The 16,512-nt window shown below is 48.0% G+C and overlaps 1 protein-coding gene across 2 annotated transcripts in view; it reads left to right on the forward strand.

Annotated features, from left to right (window-relative positions):
- SLC16A13 (solute carrier family 16 member 13) overlaps positions 1–16,512 on the forward strand; it is a 36,074-nt gene that overhangs the window by 4,707 nt on the left and 14,855 nt on the right. The window contains exon 2 of one of the 2 annotated variants that reach the window (XM_075346778.1): positions 12,426–12,513. The gene's annotated coding sequence lies outside the window, so the exon portion shown is untranslated. The remainder of the gene's footprint in view (positions 1–12,425; positions 12,514–16,512) is intronic. The other variant, XM_075346779.1, reaches the window with a different exon arrangement.

Genomic DNA, 16,512 nt, shown 5'->3' on the forward strand with positions numbered 1-16,512 from the left:
TACTTTTATGTCTCACTGCTGGGTCGACTTCTTCCACCCATGCAATATAATCCTTATGTCAATTTGTATGTATTTTAATGAATAAAATGATAATTTTTGCATATGCCTGTTGCCTCATTCTCCAATTCCTCCGGTTTTGCATAAAAAATGGCCCAGGACATTCAGCAACAACCAACGACCTCACAGCAGGGGCCAGGTTGTTGCTGGATGTCACACACAGCAACATCGCTAGCAACGTCACAAAAGTTGTTCGTTAGCAGCGATGTTGCTAGCGATGTTGCTTAGTGTGACGGGGCCTTTAGGCGGGCTTTGCACACTATGACATTGCAGGTGCGATGTCAAATTGAAAGTGACGCACTTCCGGCATCGCATGCGACATCGTAGTGTGTAAAGCCTAGATGATACGATTAACGAGCGCAAAATCGTCGTAATCGTATCATCGGTGCAGCGTCGGCGTAATCCATAATTACGCTGGCGCGACGGTCCGATGTTGTTCCTCGCTCCTGCGGCAGCACACATCGCTGTGTGTGAAGTTGCAGGAGCGAGGAACATCTACCGGCGTCACCGCGGCTCCCGTAGGATATGCGGAAGGAAGGAGGTGGGCAGGATGTTTACATCCTGCTCATCTCCGCCCCTCCGCCGCTATTGGCCGCTTGCAGTGTGACATCGCTATGACTCCGCACGACCCGCCCCCTTAGGAAGGAGGCGGGTCGTCGGCCAGAGCGACGGTCGCAGGGCAGGTGAGTGCATGTGAAGTTGGCGTAGCGATAATTTTCGCTACGCCAGCTATCACACGGTATCGTACCTGCGACGGGGGCGGGGACTATCGCGTGCGACATCGCAGCATCGGCTTGCGATGTCGCAACGTGCAAAGCCGCCCTTACTGCTACTGTCTCTGCCTCATTCACACCTTTATGACCATCCCCTGTGACTGTTGGGACCCGCTGCCCCTCTGGCTGTTGTGACCCGCTGCCCATCTGGCTGTTGGGACCCGCTGCCCCTCTGGCTGTTGGGACCCGTTGCCCCTCTGGCTGTTGCGACTTGCTGCCCTGTTATTGAGGAATCTTACCTCTCTCATGTCTCGAGTCATCACAACAATCTTCTAACAATTTAAAGCAGTTGTCTATGTTGCTGCAGACTTTTGAATCATCACAGCTCGCGCCCTGTGCACTGTCAGGATTCTCTGATGCTGGTGGTGGGAGCGATTAACATACGTTAGGTCACGTGCCAACTACACATCCTCGGTCTCTCATATTGTGCGAGGCCACGCTCGTCTGATCAAAATTTGGCTGCGAAGAAAGCAGATCACTTATGGTCATGTGGCTGCCTGCTTTCGTCTGCGGCACCGAAGAATCCTGACAACGTGCGGGGGTGCACACTGTGAGGGAACAGAAGTCTCAAGTCACAGAGTGGCTGCAGACTGCTATCCAATCTTGGACAACCCCTTTAAGAGAATAGTTCATTGTTAAATATGGGGGCTACAACCTAACGATGCAGCAGTGAATGACCCAAGAGACACAGCTGGAAGTGTTTACATCGGAACACCGATCAGATCTCCAGAACGTCACCACTACTGACCCAAAAGTCTCAGATCAGTCCAGAACCACAGAAATTACCACAGTCTGCACTTTGTTCTGGGAAGCGACTAAACAGAACCCAACAGGACAGGAATATGTCTCGGTGATGTCTGAGGGTGAAAAAATGAATCTTCCTTCGAGAAGAACACCCTGCCCACTGTGATGCACAAAAGGGGCTCGGTGATGTCTACAGTGAAGCATGGCGGGGGGCTCGGTGATGTCTACAGTGAAGCATGGCGGGGGCTCAGTGATATCTACAGTGGAGCATAGGGGGGCTTGGTGGGGGCTTAGCGATGTCTACAGTGAAGCACGACGGGGGCTCGGCAATGACTACAATGGAGCATGGTGGGGGCTCAGTGATGACTACAATGGAGAACTGCGGGAGCTTGGTGGTGCCTCAAGTCTAGAGACCTGCAGCAGGTGGAGGGCAAGGTGAATTCAATCAGGTATCAGAAAATCCTAGGAGGAAATGTCCGGCCTTCTGTAAGGAGTTGCAGCTCGGTGTCAAGACAAATATCCCAGTGTAACATTATATCCCCCCAGCCTGTATCATATTGCAATCAGGCTTCAGCAGTAGCTATTGTCCTTGATTTGGTGGGGGTTGCATATATATTGTTCTCTGCAGGGGGCTTCCCTAGTACACAATCTCTGGAGACTGTGTCTAGGAACTTCTTTCTAACTAGTAGCTACAAGTAGCAAATGTTAAGGGGATGGATCTAAGGAGAGGTGGGAGATTCAGCCACATGTTTTTTAGTTTAGTTATGCTTTGTTGGGTGAAGGGCTAGGACCTGTGCTGAGGCCAGCTCCTGTTTGCCCGTACATGGACAATTGGACATTGAGGATCAGCTGCCACGCTGCTGGATTTAGGGAACGCATCTGAGGACTGTTGCATTCTCCTTGGCGTCGGATTGCCCCAGATCTGTTTCCTTTGTGTGGACTCTAAAGAACCATTTGGATATTGGATGTTTTATGCTCCCTGCCTCATTAAATCTTCTTGGATTGTTCATCGGTCTGTTGTCCCTTACTGCTCTGTCGCATACCCCGTCACAAACTGGTGGCAGCGGCGGGATCAGAGCAGAAGAAATTGAGGACAACGGCCTATCAACATCTGAAACCAGAACCTCAGGATACAGGAACTGGACTGTGGTGAACCTACAAACAAAGGCCCGTGAATTAGGAGTCGGCTACAAAGGACTCTCTAAGGAGCAACTAATTGAGGCATTGGAAAATGCTTGCCTGCAAGATGGCACCGAGGAACAATTTCCACAACAAGGGGAGGAAAAACGGGAGCTGGGGGTAAATACCCGAAAAAGTCAATGGGTTGTGTGGTATGAGGAGGAGATGGCACTGCTGGGAGATGAGGTCACCATTGAATATAAGATGGATGCCATTTGCAGAGCTCAAGAGAGGGCATTGCTGGAGAGGAGGTTTGCTGTGGAAGCAGCTAGAGGCTCCAGACAAACTGTAACCACAGCACCAACTATGAGGGAATTCTCCAGAGTGTCCCGCAAGGGCTTTAAGCCATTTAATGAAGCTGCAGGCGACATTGAGGGCTTCTTCCAGGACTTTGAGCATCAGTGCTGATTAATGGAAGTCCCAGAAAGAGAGCGAGTCAGACACCTGGTGGGCCTTTTGGAGGGTGGAGCTGCCGACGCCTATAGAGCTATGGACCCTCAGTGGAATTGTGAGTATGGGGAGATAAAACAGACCATTCTGGAACATTATGCCGTGACCCCAGATACTTATAGGTCTCAGTTCCGTACGTTAGCCTGTGATGGAGAAGTGTCTTTCAAGATGTATGCCCACAGACTGAAACAAGTATGCCATCGCTGGCTGGAGGGAGAGAGGGGCCTTAACTTGGGAGACCTTCCTCCAGGTCATCATGAAAGAGAAGTTCTATGCCAGGTGCCCTGCTGAAATCAGGGAATGGGTGCGTGAGAGAAAGCCGTCAACTGTGGAACAAGCTGCCACTCTAGCTGATGAGCTTCTCACCATCAAGCCTCAATGGAAAAAATGGAAAAGGCTACTAGTCAGTAAAAAACTATCAGCTCCCCAGCACCAGTGGTCCCTTGTCCTTTGGCCTCTAATGTTCACCGTCCCACTAGACTACCAACACATGGCAGACCCCGTGTGAATGTGCCTTCTATTACTCCTGCCTCCTCTTTGGGAGTACGACGTGGAGAAAGAATCATAGAACGCAGATGTTATGGATGTTGGCAGCCTGGTCATCTGCAAGCTCACTGTCCAGGTGTTCGGAGGCAAAACAGTTACAGACCCCCTTTGCCTGTCCATTATCTACAGACAACCTCAACAGGAGAAGCGCTGGATTCACTCCCTGATGATTTGCCAAGTGACTCTGATATGTTGACTTCCCTACAAGGAGTCTATGGGGTGCGAGCCACAGCCGCCCGTTCTTCTGATCTTCAGCATAAACATCTACAGGAGGCCGTGCTGGATGGCCAAAAAGTTGTTGGCTTTCGTGACACTGGGGCTTTTCTCACCATAGCAGATCCTTGAGTAATTCAACCAGAAGCAATGCAAAAGGGATACATTCCAAGAGCGAGTGTGACCCTGGATTATGGCTTTGGGGCAAAACAATGCATGATTGGTGTGATGAGCGGCCTTCCTGCAGACATTTTTCTAGGGAATGATGTGGGGAATCTTCAATGCCACTTTGTCGGTGCGATAACCAGAAGTCAAGCCAAGAGAGCAGCAGATGTGGACGTGTTCAACCCATCAATGGAAATGAGGCCACCCGAACTACCGTCACAGCCGGTGAGTGATTCTTCTTGTGGGTCTCATATGAATGTCACTTGGGATAAAATTCAGTTTAGACAAGAGGTAGAGACTGACCCCACCCTGGCTAGCTTTAGAGCTCGGGCTGAAGTAGGGCAGTTAGGAGAAAATGGGGGAAAAAATTATCAGAGAAAATGGACTTCTATATCGGGTTACCAACTCTGACTCCTTAGATAAGCCCTGAACTTATAGCAAACAGCTGATTGTTCCTCAGAAATACAGAATTTCCCTATTACACCTTGCTCATGACATTCCTACTGCTGCCCATCAAGGGAAAACCCGCACCGAGAGACGATTGACTCAAATTTTCTATTGGCCTGGAATTTCTCAAGCAGTGCCGCATTTCTGCCGAACCTGCGACATATGTCAGCGTAGAGGGCGACCTGGAGATCACCCAAAGGCACCCTTGCAACCACTCCCTATAATAGAAGAACCCTTTCAAAGAGTAGCTGTCGATATCATTGGACCTCTGGCTAAACCAAGTAAATCTGGAAAGCAGTACATTCTCACTGTTGTGGACTACGCCACCCGATATCCAGAAGCCGTGGCCTTGTCAAGTATTTCTGCAGCCAAGGTGGCCTAGGCCCTTGTTACCATTTTCACCCGAGTAGGATTCCCAAGTGAGATCTTATCGGACCAAGGCTCCCAGTTTATGTCAGAGTTGGTGCAGTGTCTGTGGCGCACCTGTGGAGTACGGGCAATTCGAACTACAGCATACCATCCTCAAACCAATGGACTTTGTGAACGGTTTAATCAAACACTGAAAAATATGCTAAGGGCCTTCACTGACAGGGATTCAGACTGGGAGAAGTACCTACCCCATCTCCTGTTCGCCTATCGGGAAGTTCCCCAGGAGTCCACTGGGTTTTCCCCCTTTGAACTACTTTATGGAAGAAAGGTCAGAGGACCCTTAACTCTGCTAAAGGAATATTGGGAGGAGCAAGTTGAAGATACAGGAACCCCTGTTGTTCCATATGTCCTCAAGCTTCGGGAAACCCTGGCTCAACTTGCTAGTTTGGCTCAGAATCATGTGCGGATGGCTCAAACCAGACAGAAGACATGGTATGACCGCAAAGCACGCTATCGAGAATTTGTAGAGGGACAACAAGTCTTAATGATTGTTCCCCATCGGAAAAATAAACTCTAGACAACATTAGAGGGTCCCTTCCGGGTTCTCAGAAAACTAAACGACACCAATTACCTTCTTGCTCTAGATGATCAGGGTCTAAGACAAAGGACTGTCCATCTGAATATGATTAAGGAGTACCATGATCGGATATTACCTATGATAGCAAGCTGTCGGCTGGCATCAGAAGATGGTCAGGAGGATGAGGACCCATTACCTGATCTTGTTGAAGCAGCCAGAGCACCATCCACTGTGGAACAGGTTCCTCTGAGAGATCACTTATAATAATAATAATAATCTTTATTTCTATAGCGCCAACATATTCCGTAGCACTTTACAATTCAGGAGGATCATATACAAACAAGTAACAGTTATAGAAATACAATATTTAGAGGGGAAAAAAAAATAGTGTATACAAAAAAAATACAACCCTGCTCGTGAGAGCTTACAATCTACAATGAGATTCCTTACAGAAAAAACAAATGCTGGGAGTGCTCCATCAGAGACAGGCTGCTTTCTCATCCCGACCAGGTTGAACCACAGTAACCCAACATCATGTGGACACTCAGGGCATTCGTCCCATACAGCAGGCTCCCTACCGGGTACCAGAATCAGTTAGAAACACCATGCAGCATAAGCTGGAGGAGATGTTATAGCTTAGGGTGATTCAAGCCTCCCATAGTCCTTGGGCCTCTCCTGTTGTGTTAGTACCCAAGAAAGATGGGAGTACTCGATTTTGTGTGGACTACAGATGACTAAATGACCATACTATCAGTGATGCTTACCCAATGCCCCGCATTGATGAACTTCTAGACCGGCTAGCTGGGGCACGATACGTCACCACCTTGGATCTCAGTAAAGGATACTGGCAAATTCCCCTGACGGAGGAAGGTAGAGAGAGGTCGGCTTTTATAACCCCCTTTGGTCTGTATGAATTTCTAAACATGCCTTTCGGAATGAAAAATGCCCCTGCAACCTTTCAGAGAATGGTGGACCAGATACTCCGGGGATGTGGCGACTTCGCTTGTGCCTTCCTGGATGATATCGCCATCTTCATCCACACATGGGAGGAACATCTGAATCAAGTAGCTGTTGTTCTTGACCGGATTCTCGCAGCAGGCCTAACTATTCGACCTGATAAATGCCAATTGGGGATGGGTGAAGTCCAATACCTAGGGCATTGAGTAGGAGGAGGGAAGTTACGTCCTGAACCCTAAAGTCCAGGCTATTAGAGACTGGCCTGTACCCCAAACCAAGAAACAAGTTATGGCTTTTTTGGGCACTGCCAGTTATTACCGAAAATTTGTTTCTCCTTTCAGCTCCGTGGCCAAGCCCCTTATAGATCTCACGAAGAAAACGATGCCCCGGCTAGTGATCTGGACTCCAGCCTGTGATGAGGCTTTTAACCGGCTGAAGGACGCCTTGGTCTGCGACCCTGTTCTGGCTGCTCCAGACTACAAGAGGAGATTCATTGTGCAAACGGATGCCTCTTCTTATGGACTGGGAGCTGTCCTCAGCCAGGTGAATGCAGCCGGGGAGGAGCACCCCATCGCCTATCCCAGCAGGAAACTGCTGGACCGAGAAGTGGCCTATGCAACTGTTGAGAAGGAATGTCTAGCTGTAGTGTGGGCCCTTAGGAAACTAAGGCCGTATTTGTATGGACGAGAATTTACTGTGGTTACTGATCACAATCCCCTCACCTGGCTGAACAGAGTCTCTGGGGACAATGGACGCTTACTACGATGGAGCCTGGCTCTTCAACCCTATAGCTTTACAATACAATATAGAAGGGGCAGCCAACACCAAAATGCAGACGGATTGTCCAGGTAAGAAGAGTCCTGAGTCAGGTCCGCCATGTTTACGTGCACTTGACAAGCAACCTGTTGAGGTCACTAGTCCGTACACAAATTTGAGGGGGGAAGGGGTTGTAACATTATATCCCCCCAGCCTGTATCCTATTGCAATCAGGCTTCAGCAGTAGCTATTGTCCTTGATTTGGTGGGGGTTGCATATATATTGTTCTCTGCAGGGGGCTTCCCTAGTACACAATCTCTGGAGACTGTGTCTAGGAACTTCTTTCTAACTAGTAGCTACAAGTAGCAAATGTTAAGGGGATGGATCTAAGGAGAGGTGGGAGATTCAGCCACATGTTTTTTAGTTTAGTTATGCTTTGTTGGGTGAAGGGCTAGGACCTGTGCTGAGGCCAGCTCCTGTTTGCCCGTACATGGACGATTGGACATTGAGGATCAGCTGCCACGCTGCTGGATTTAGGGAACGCATCTGAGGACTGTTGCATTCTCCTTGGCGTCGGATTGCCCCAGATCTGCTTCCTTTGTGTGGACTCTAAAAAACCATTTGGATATTTGGATGTTTTATGCTCCCTGCCTCATTTAAATCTTCTTAGATTGTTCATCGGTCTGGTGTCCCTTACTGCTCTGTCGCATACCCCGTCACACCCTGCACCTCAGAGTCCACCAAAACTTGGTTTCAGAGGTTGTGGAGGTTTCTGGAGTGACCGTCACTGCGGCTTCAGCCCTATAGAAAATATTCTGCAGTACCAAACACAAGATTATTAGTGACCTGGAGACCATTGGTTATGACGAGGACTGAGCCAGAATCCTTTGGAATCCTGCGAGAAGCTTGTGTCTGGTGATATATCACGTTTGCAGCAGGTTATAACAGCCAGAAAGCCTGTACTAAGTACTGAAGGTGCCCATGATGGGGAGAGTCAATCTGAGGAGTCAGTAAATAGGGGTGTATTGTAGTGAATTAGGAGACACCGTCTGTCCTATTAGTTCTTCAAATATTTCCATTGGTAAATGTTATTAATGACCTGTATTTATGGTGGGAAGAAGTGTGGTCACAGCAGTGGCGTCGTGTCACTGCAGCTCTGGATGTGACTGGATTATCAGCGTTATATACTGCCCCAGATCAGAGTGCAACAAGCTCCCGGCGTCCATGACTTCTAATGCCCTAACCTTGTGGGAGTCACTGACACCTGGATCCAGCAGTCTGATACCTCCGCTGCTGCTGAGCTCTCAAATGGGGGGCTACAGTCCTCTCATCCCCCCCCAGAGCAGACAAGGTGGAGGTGTCTGCTTCTGTTCAGGTCCACACCATCGGACTCTTCACACCTTCTCATTGCAAGTGATGGTTGTGTATTGCCGTCCTGGCCAATCCCACCACCTGGATCAATTTGCACCCCAGCTTCCGCACTTTCCACCCAGTGACATTACCTCTCTCTGTTCTGCTAACGACCGAAGACAAATCCCCTCTATAACTTTTAGAGAACATTTGATGGGTGAAAGCGGTGTTGAGTTTTACCCTTCTTTACTCCTTTTTGGTTACCCTTCTGGTCCATTCCTCATTACTTCTTGATGTTTGGAGTGATATGTATGATTGCGGTTTATTTTACCCCTATCTTATCCTCTCTGTGTCATTAACCTAGAGCGAGACTAGCATTCCCGCTGCCCTGCACACTATATAGGGCTGCATTGGCGGACACGGGTGGAAAAGGGCCCCTGTGCAAGAACAGTATATGATGAACTATTACAAAGGGCTCATAACGCACAATTCCTCCTATTTTGGAGGTGGGAATGGGCCCCCTTACCTCTTGGGCCCCTATGTGGTTCCACAGGTTGCGCTAATGATATACAGTCATATGAAAACGTTTGGGCACCCCTATTAATGTTAACCTTTTTTCTTTATAACAATTTGGGTTTTTGCAGCAGCTATTTCAGTTTCATATATCTAATAACTGATGGACTGAGTAATATTTCTGGATTGAAATGAGGTTTATTGTACTAACAGAAAATGTGCAATCCGCATTTAAACAAAATTTGACCAGTGCATAAGTATGTGCACCTCAACATAAAAGTGGCATTAATATTTTGTAGATCCTCCTTTTGCAGAAATCCCTGCCTCTAGTGGCTTCCTGTAGCTTTTAATGAGTTCCTGGATCCTGGATGAAGGTAGATTTGACCATTCCTGTTTACAAAACAATTCCAGTTCAGTTAAGTTTGATGGTCGCCGAGCATAGACAGCCACTTCAAATCATCCCACAGATGTTCAATGATATTCAGGTCTGGGGACTGAGATGGCCATTCCAGAACATTGTAATTGTTCCTCTGCATGAATGCCTGAGTAGATTTGGAGCGGTGTTTTGGATCATTGTCTTGCTGAAATATCCATCTCCTGCATAACTTCAACTTCGTCACTGATTTTTGCACATTATTGTCAAGAATCTGCTGATACTGAGTTGAATCCATGCGACCCTCAACTTTAACAAGATTCCCGGTGCCGGCATTGGCCACACAGCCCCAAAGCATGATGGAACCTCCACCAATTTTACTGTGGGTAGCAAGTGCTTTTCTTGGAATGCCGTGTTTTTTTGCCTCCATGCATAACGCCTTTTTGTATGACCAAACAACTCAATCTTTCTTTGAGTCCACAGGACCTTCTTCCAAAATGTAACTGGCTTGTCCAAATGTGCTTTTGCATACCTCAGGCGACTCTGTTTGTGGCGTGCTTGCAGAAACGGCTTCTTTCGCATCACTCTCCCATACAGCTTCTCCTTGTGCAACATGCGCTGTATTGTTGACTGATGCACCGTGACACCATCTGCAGCAAGATGATGCTGCAGGTCTTTGGAGGTGGTCTGTGGATTGTCCTTGACTGTTCTCACCATTCTTCTTCCCTGCCTTTCTGATATTTTTCTTGGCCTGCCACTTCTGGGCTTAACAAGAACTGTACCTGTGTTCTTCCATTTCCTTACTATGTTCCTCACAGTGGAAACTGACAGTTTAAATCTCTGAGACAACTCTTTGTATCCTTCCCCTGAACAACTATGTTGAATAATCTTTGTTTTCAGATCATTTGAGAGTTGTTTTGAGGAGCCCATGATGCCACTCTTCATAGGAGATTCAAATAGGAGAACAACTTGCAAGTGGCCACCTTAAATACCTTTTCTCATGATTGGATACACCTGCCTATGAAGGTCAAAGCTCAATGAGGTTACAAAACCAATTTAGTGCTTTAGTAAGTCAGTAAAAACTAGTTAGGAGGGTTCAAATCAAGAAATTGATAAGGGTGCTTATACTTTTGCACCGGTCAAGTTTTGTTTAAATGCGGATTGCACATTTTCTGTTAGTACAATAAACCTCATTTCAATCCAGAAATATTACTGAGTCCATCAGTTATTAGATATATGAAACTGAAATAGCTGCTGCAAAAACCCAAATTGTTATAAAGAAAAAAGGTTAACATTAATAGGGGTGGGAAAACTTTTTCATATGACTGTATGTCCACCCCTGCAGGGCTGAGTCCAGGGAAGACAGGGATTGGCACATGATCGTTGACAGGGTGAAAGAGCCCACATAGGGATGTTAGGGAGTGCAAGGATCTGCCTCAAGTGAGTTTAGGAGGTGATCCTGCCCTCCCCCCTTCCCTAGGGCCAGACCCCACCGTAGTACAATATACCCTGTGTGTTGCAGTGCTCGCCGGGGGGTCTCATGTACTTGCTGAAACCCCGATAGTCACTGTGTGACAGTTTTTGCATCCAGTTTGGGTCTATTCTTCCAGGGTGGGTTTTGCTTCCAGTTTGGGGCTATTTCCACATGTTCAGATTTTGACCCCAGCTTGAGTCTATTCTCCCTAGTTCTCAGTTTTTGCCCCTAGTTTGGGTCTATTCTCCCTAGTTCTCAGTTTTTGCCCCGAGTTTGGGTCTATTCTCCCTAGTTCTCAGTTTTTGCCCCTAGTTTGGGTCTATTCTCCCTAGTTCTCAGTTTTTGCCCCTAGTTTGGGTCTATTCTACCGGATTCGCAGTTTTTGCCCCTAGTTTGGGTCGATTCTCCCTAGTTCTCAGTTTTTGCCCCTAGTTTGGGTCTATTCTCCCGGATTCTCAGTTTTTGCCCCTAGTTTGGGTCTATTCTCCCTAGTTCTCAGTTTTTGCCCCCAATTTGGGTCTATTCTCCCGATTCTCAGGTTTTGCCCCTAGTTTGGGTCTATTCTCCCTAGTTCTCACTTTTTGCCCCTAGTTTGGGTCTATTCTCCCGGATTCTCAGTTTTTGCCCCTAGTTTGGGTCTATTCTCCCTAGTTCTCACTTTTTGCCCCTAGTTCGGGTCTATTCTCCCGGATTCTCAGTTTTTGCCCCTAGTTTGGGTCTATTCTCCCTAGTTCTCAGTTTTTGCCCCCAATTTGGGTCTATTCTCCCGATTCTCAGGTTTTGCCCCTAGTTTGGGTCTATTCTCCCTAGTTCTCACTTTTTGCCCCTAGTTTGGGTCTATTCTCCCGGATTCTCAGTTTTTGCCCCTAGTTTGGGTCGATTCTCCCTAGTTCTCAGTTTTTGCCCCCAATTTGGGTCTATTCTCCCGATTCTCAGGTTTTGCCCCTAGTTTGGGTCTATTCTCCCGATTCTCAGTTTTTGCCCCTAGTTTGGGTCTATTTTCCCTAGTTCTCAGTTTTTGCCCCTAGTTTGGGTCTATTCTCCCTAGTTCTCACTTTTTGCCCCTAGTTCGGGTCTATTCTCCCTAGTTCTCAGTTTTTGCCCCTAGTTTGGGTCTATTGTCCCTAGTTCTCAGGTTTTGCCCCTAGTTTGGGTCTATTCTGCCAGATTCTCAGTTTGTGCCCCTAGTTTGGGTCTATTCTCCCTAGTTCTCAGTTTTTGCCCCCCAGTTTGGGTCTATTCTCCCGGATTCTCAGTTTTTGACCAGAAATAGGGTCTGATCCCTAACACATTGCTTTGAAGTTGCTGAATAACAATCTGGTTTACTTTACCACCATCAGGTCAAAGATTGACTTCTTGCTGAATGAGGTATTTACAACAGGTTCAGCCATTACCTGCGCTGTGAGGAGTGGAGCCTTACAATGACTGCTCTGCTTGCTGCTGTAACGCTTCACTTACCGCTCTTCTTGTCTCATTCTACAGCTGAGAACGTGGTGACCATCCAGACGTGCGGCTCGGATAAGTCCCTCATCAGATGAACCTCAGCGAGGGGCCTTGTGCAGCCCAGTAGGTGTGTTATGTGCCATGTATGGTGATGGTTGTGATCCCTGGAATCGTGTGAGATCCCTGGGATGTGAATATGTGATCAGTCCTCCCTCTATAGCCTGTGTGATTGGTGCACTTTCTTATGGCAGTATGATTCTGTGGTGTGTGGGTGTGCGGCTCCTGTGATTGGTGGGACCTGTGCAACTCTTGTGATTGGTGGGACCTGTGCGACTCCTGTGATTGGTGGGACCTGTGCGACTCCTGTGATTGGTGAGACCTGTGCGGCTCCTGTGATTGGTGAGACCTGTGCGACTCCTGTGATTGGTGGGACCTGTGCGAATCCTGTGATTGGTGGGACCTGTGCGACTCCTGTAATTGGTGTGGTCTGTGCGACTCCTGTGATTGGTGGGACCTCTGCGACTCTGTGATTGGTGGGACCTGTGCGACTCCTGTGATTGGTGGGACCTGTGCGAATCCTGTGATTGGTGTGATCTGTGCGGCTCCTGTAATTGGTGTGGTCTGTGCGGCTCCTGTGATTGGTGGGACCTCTGCGACTCTGTGATTGGTGGGACCTGTGCGACTCCTGTGATTGGTGGGACCTCTGCGACTCTGTGATTGCTGTCATCTGTGCGGCTCCTCTGATTGGTGTGGTCTGTGCGACTCCTTGTTGGGACCAGTGCTGCTCCTGTGAGTGGTGCGACCTGTGTGATTCCTGTGTTGCTTTGACCTCTGCGGCTCCTGTGATTCGTTGTACCTCTGTGGCTCCTGTGATTCGTTGTACCTCTGTGGCTCCTGTGATTGCTGTGACCTGTGCGACTCCTGTGATTGCTCTGACCTGTGCGACTCCTGTGATTGCTCTGACCTGTGCGACTCCTGTGATTGCTCTGACCTGTGCGACTCCTGTGATTGCTCTGACCTGTGCGACTCCTGTGATTGCTGTGACCTGTGCGACTCCTGTGATTGCTGTGACCTGTGCGACTCCTGTGATTGCTGTGACCTGTGCGACTCCTGTGATTGCTCTGACCTGTGCGACTCCTGTGAATGCTCTGACCTGTGCGACTCCTGTGATTGCTTTGACCTGTGCGACTCCTGTGATTGCTGTGACCTGTGCGACTCCTGTGATTGCTCTGACCTGTGCGACTCCTGTGATTGCTGTGACCTGTGCGACTCCTGTGATTGCTCTGACCTGTGCGACTCCTGTGATTGCTGTGACCTGTGCGACTCCTGTGTTGCTCTGACCCGTGCGACTCCTGTGATTGCTGTGACCTGTGCGACTCCTGTGTTGCTCTGACCTGTGCGACTCCTGTGATTGCTCTGACCTGTGCGACTCCTGTGATTGCTCTGACCTGTGCGACTCCTGTGATTTCTGTGACCTGTGCGACTCCTGTGATTGCTCTGACCTGTGCGACTCCTGTGATTGCTGTGACCTGTGCGACTCCTGTGATTGCTCTGACCTGTGCGACTCCTGTGATTGCTCTGACCTGTGCGACTCCTGTGATTGCTGTGACCTGTGCGACTCCTGTGTTGCTGTGACCTGTGCGACTCCTGTGAGTGCTGTGTCACCATTGATCATTCTTGCTCCAGTCATTATGTTATCAGTTCATCTCTAGTGGTGACTCCGCTTCCTGTAATTGGAGTCTGTATTTATGGGTGCTGTGATATTGTACACAGGGTATAATGGGGTTACTCACTCACTTCTTGGCCTTCTAGGTAGTCACTTAAGTTTCCAAAAAAGATAAGCAGGGGTGTTCTCAACACATATATCATAGTCAAAAACCCTTAAAATCACAAATTTTAATAGATAAATTATTAAAAAACAATACCCTAAGAATGAACACAAATGCAGGACTAGGTGCAGAGAGGAGGGAACATACTGACCCTAATAAACCACTTCTTCCTGTGCCGTACCTGACAGCGGAGGTCAGGGCCCTAATAATCAGTATGGTGCCCCCACTGACCGTCGTCTCTCCCTAGATCACCCTAGAAATTCCTGTCACAGAATAAGTGCGGTGCCTACAAGGTGCAATAATCAACCACATGAAGTGCACAGGGCTCAATGCCCAATACTAATACAGACAGGTGCAGGGTCTGCACAAAATCACACAAATAAATGGTCATCCCAAAAATTTGGGCACAGTGTCATCAATCACCAGGCGAAGGACCAAAAAGCAAGCCTCCACGCGTTTCCCCATTAGCGGTTCCTCAGGAGGCCAATATAGGAGCCGGGGTCCTACTATCAGACTGAGGTGTTGGTCCAAAAGCAATCGTGAGAACATTCATCAATGTCCAGATAATGGAAGTCAGTGCTTCAGCCAGGCAGCATGAGAGCGGTGCAGTAGAGAGCTGATGGGCAAAGGATAATGGCAGAAGTCGTCATTTTATATAGACAAGAAATGCCCCATTATTCCCACCCCTATACCTCCCTATTACCCCGATTGCCATTGCACCAGAGTAACGAGAAGAGCTTGGTCCAGTGCCAAAATTGGTGCTTCTTATGGATCCGCCACTTCTGGGGCAGTTGTGGGCTGCTATTGTTAGGCTGGAAAGAGCCAAATAACGATGTCCCTTCCCACCCTAATGATATCAGCCACCAGTTGTCTGCTTTACCTTGGCTACTTTTCAAAAATTGGGGGACCCCATGTAATTTTTTTTTTTTTTTTCCAAATATTTTTTTTTTTTAAAAAGTGTGGGATCCCATCTATAACCAGCCAAGGTACAGCAGTGAGCTGTGGGCTGCAGCTTCTACTGTTCATGCGCTGGATATGAAAAATGGAGGGTCCCACGTCATGTTTTTACACCCAAAAATTAAAAAAACTGCTGGGCAAGCTAGCTATCCCTCTATGGAGCTATTCTGTTATTTCTATTCTAGCTATCTATCTGTTGTCCTATAATATTTTGTTTCTCCTTGCAATGCATTAATAAAACCGCGGCATCATTACAGGCAGTTACTTTTCCATTTCCAGGCCCTGTGTGACAAGGTGCAGTGTTGGTTGCAGTTTGTGTGTTGCAGCGTGTGCATGTGGCCTTAGCTCCCCGGGCTTCCACTTCTCCGGGCTGGTGATATCTCTGAAGTGACCCTGCTGGAGCTCCAGCCCGTGTTTCTTGTGTTTCTCCTGGCAGATTATAGCTTTGATTTTTCTTATTTTACCCTTCACTTTCCCCGGATTCTTAAGGAGGTACGTGGACCCCTTGATGGCTGCTTATGAAGCAAAGGTCCGGGTTGTCATCTGAGTCATCCTATTGCCATTGTCTCATTCTGCGTAGTCTGTCTTTTGGGGACCTATAGTCTGTACAAGACCCGGGCGGATAAGGTGTAATAGTTTTATTTTTGTTATTTACCACCTGTGTACTTACTTTGCCACACATAACATTATCACCAGCCCACCCCATTTTCCGTTTGTGTGGAGACGTCACTATGGACGCTGTGAGCGCCTTGGCTGCACAAGTGAAGGCCCTGATTTAGGAAGTAGCGGGGATTAAGTATCAGCAGCGTGCACTCGCCGCCACTGCTGAGGATTCATCCCATCCAAAGGTGGTCTCCAAACCTAAGGTACAAGGCTGCGTCAGTGGGGACTGAAGTGAGTTTTCCATTATTTTCTCTTCATGTAAAGTGTATTTTCGCCTCCGTCCAGTGTCTTCTGGAGGGAGGTTCAGCGTGTGGGCATTATTATGTCTGCTTTGTGGGATCCTCAGGTTTGGGCATTTTCTTTGCCTGAGGATTCTCCAATATTCCCCTCTGTAGATGTTTTCTTTTCTGCACTGGGTCTCATGTATGACGACTCCCGATAAGGTTGCAGGTTCTGAGTCAGCGATCCGCAGGTTGGTTCAGGTGTCCGTGACTTCTTCCTCTCATTCAGTAGACTCAGGCGATTCTATGGAAATTACCGAGATCCCAAGGAGGGAACTGAACTCGGCACCTTCACTGGTTTTTGCTTGTGGTCATCCAGGTCATTCAGTGTTTTAAATACAAGAATGAAATTACAGAAGGGGTTTTATTGGCACAGGTCCTAAGAGTCTGACATTA

This window comes from Anomaloglossus baeobatrachus, chromosome 4, assembly GCF_048569485.1.
Source record: "Anomaloglossus baeobatrachus isolate aAnoBae1 chromosome 4, aAnoBae1.hap1, whole genome shotgun sequence".
NCBI classification, from domain to species: domain Eukaryota; kingdom Metazoa; phylum Chordata; class Amphibia; order Anura; family Aromobatidae; genus Anomaloglossus; species Anomaloglossus baeobatrachus.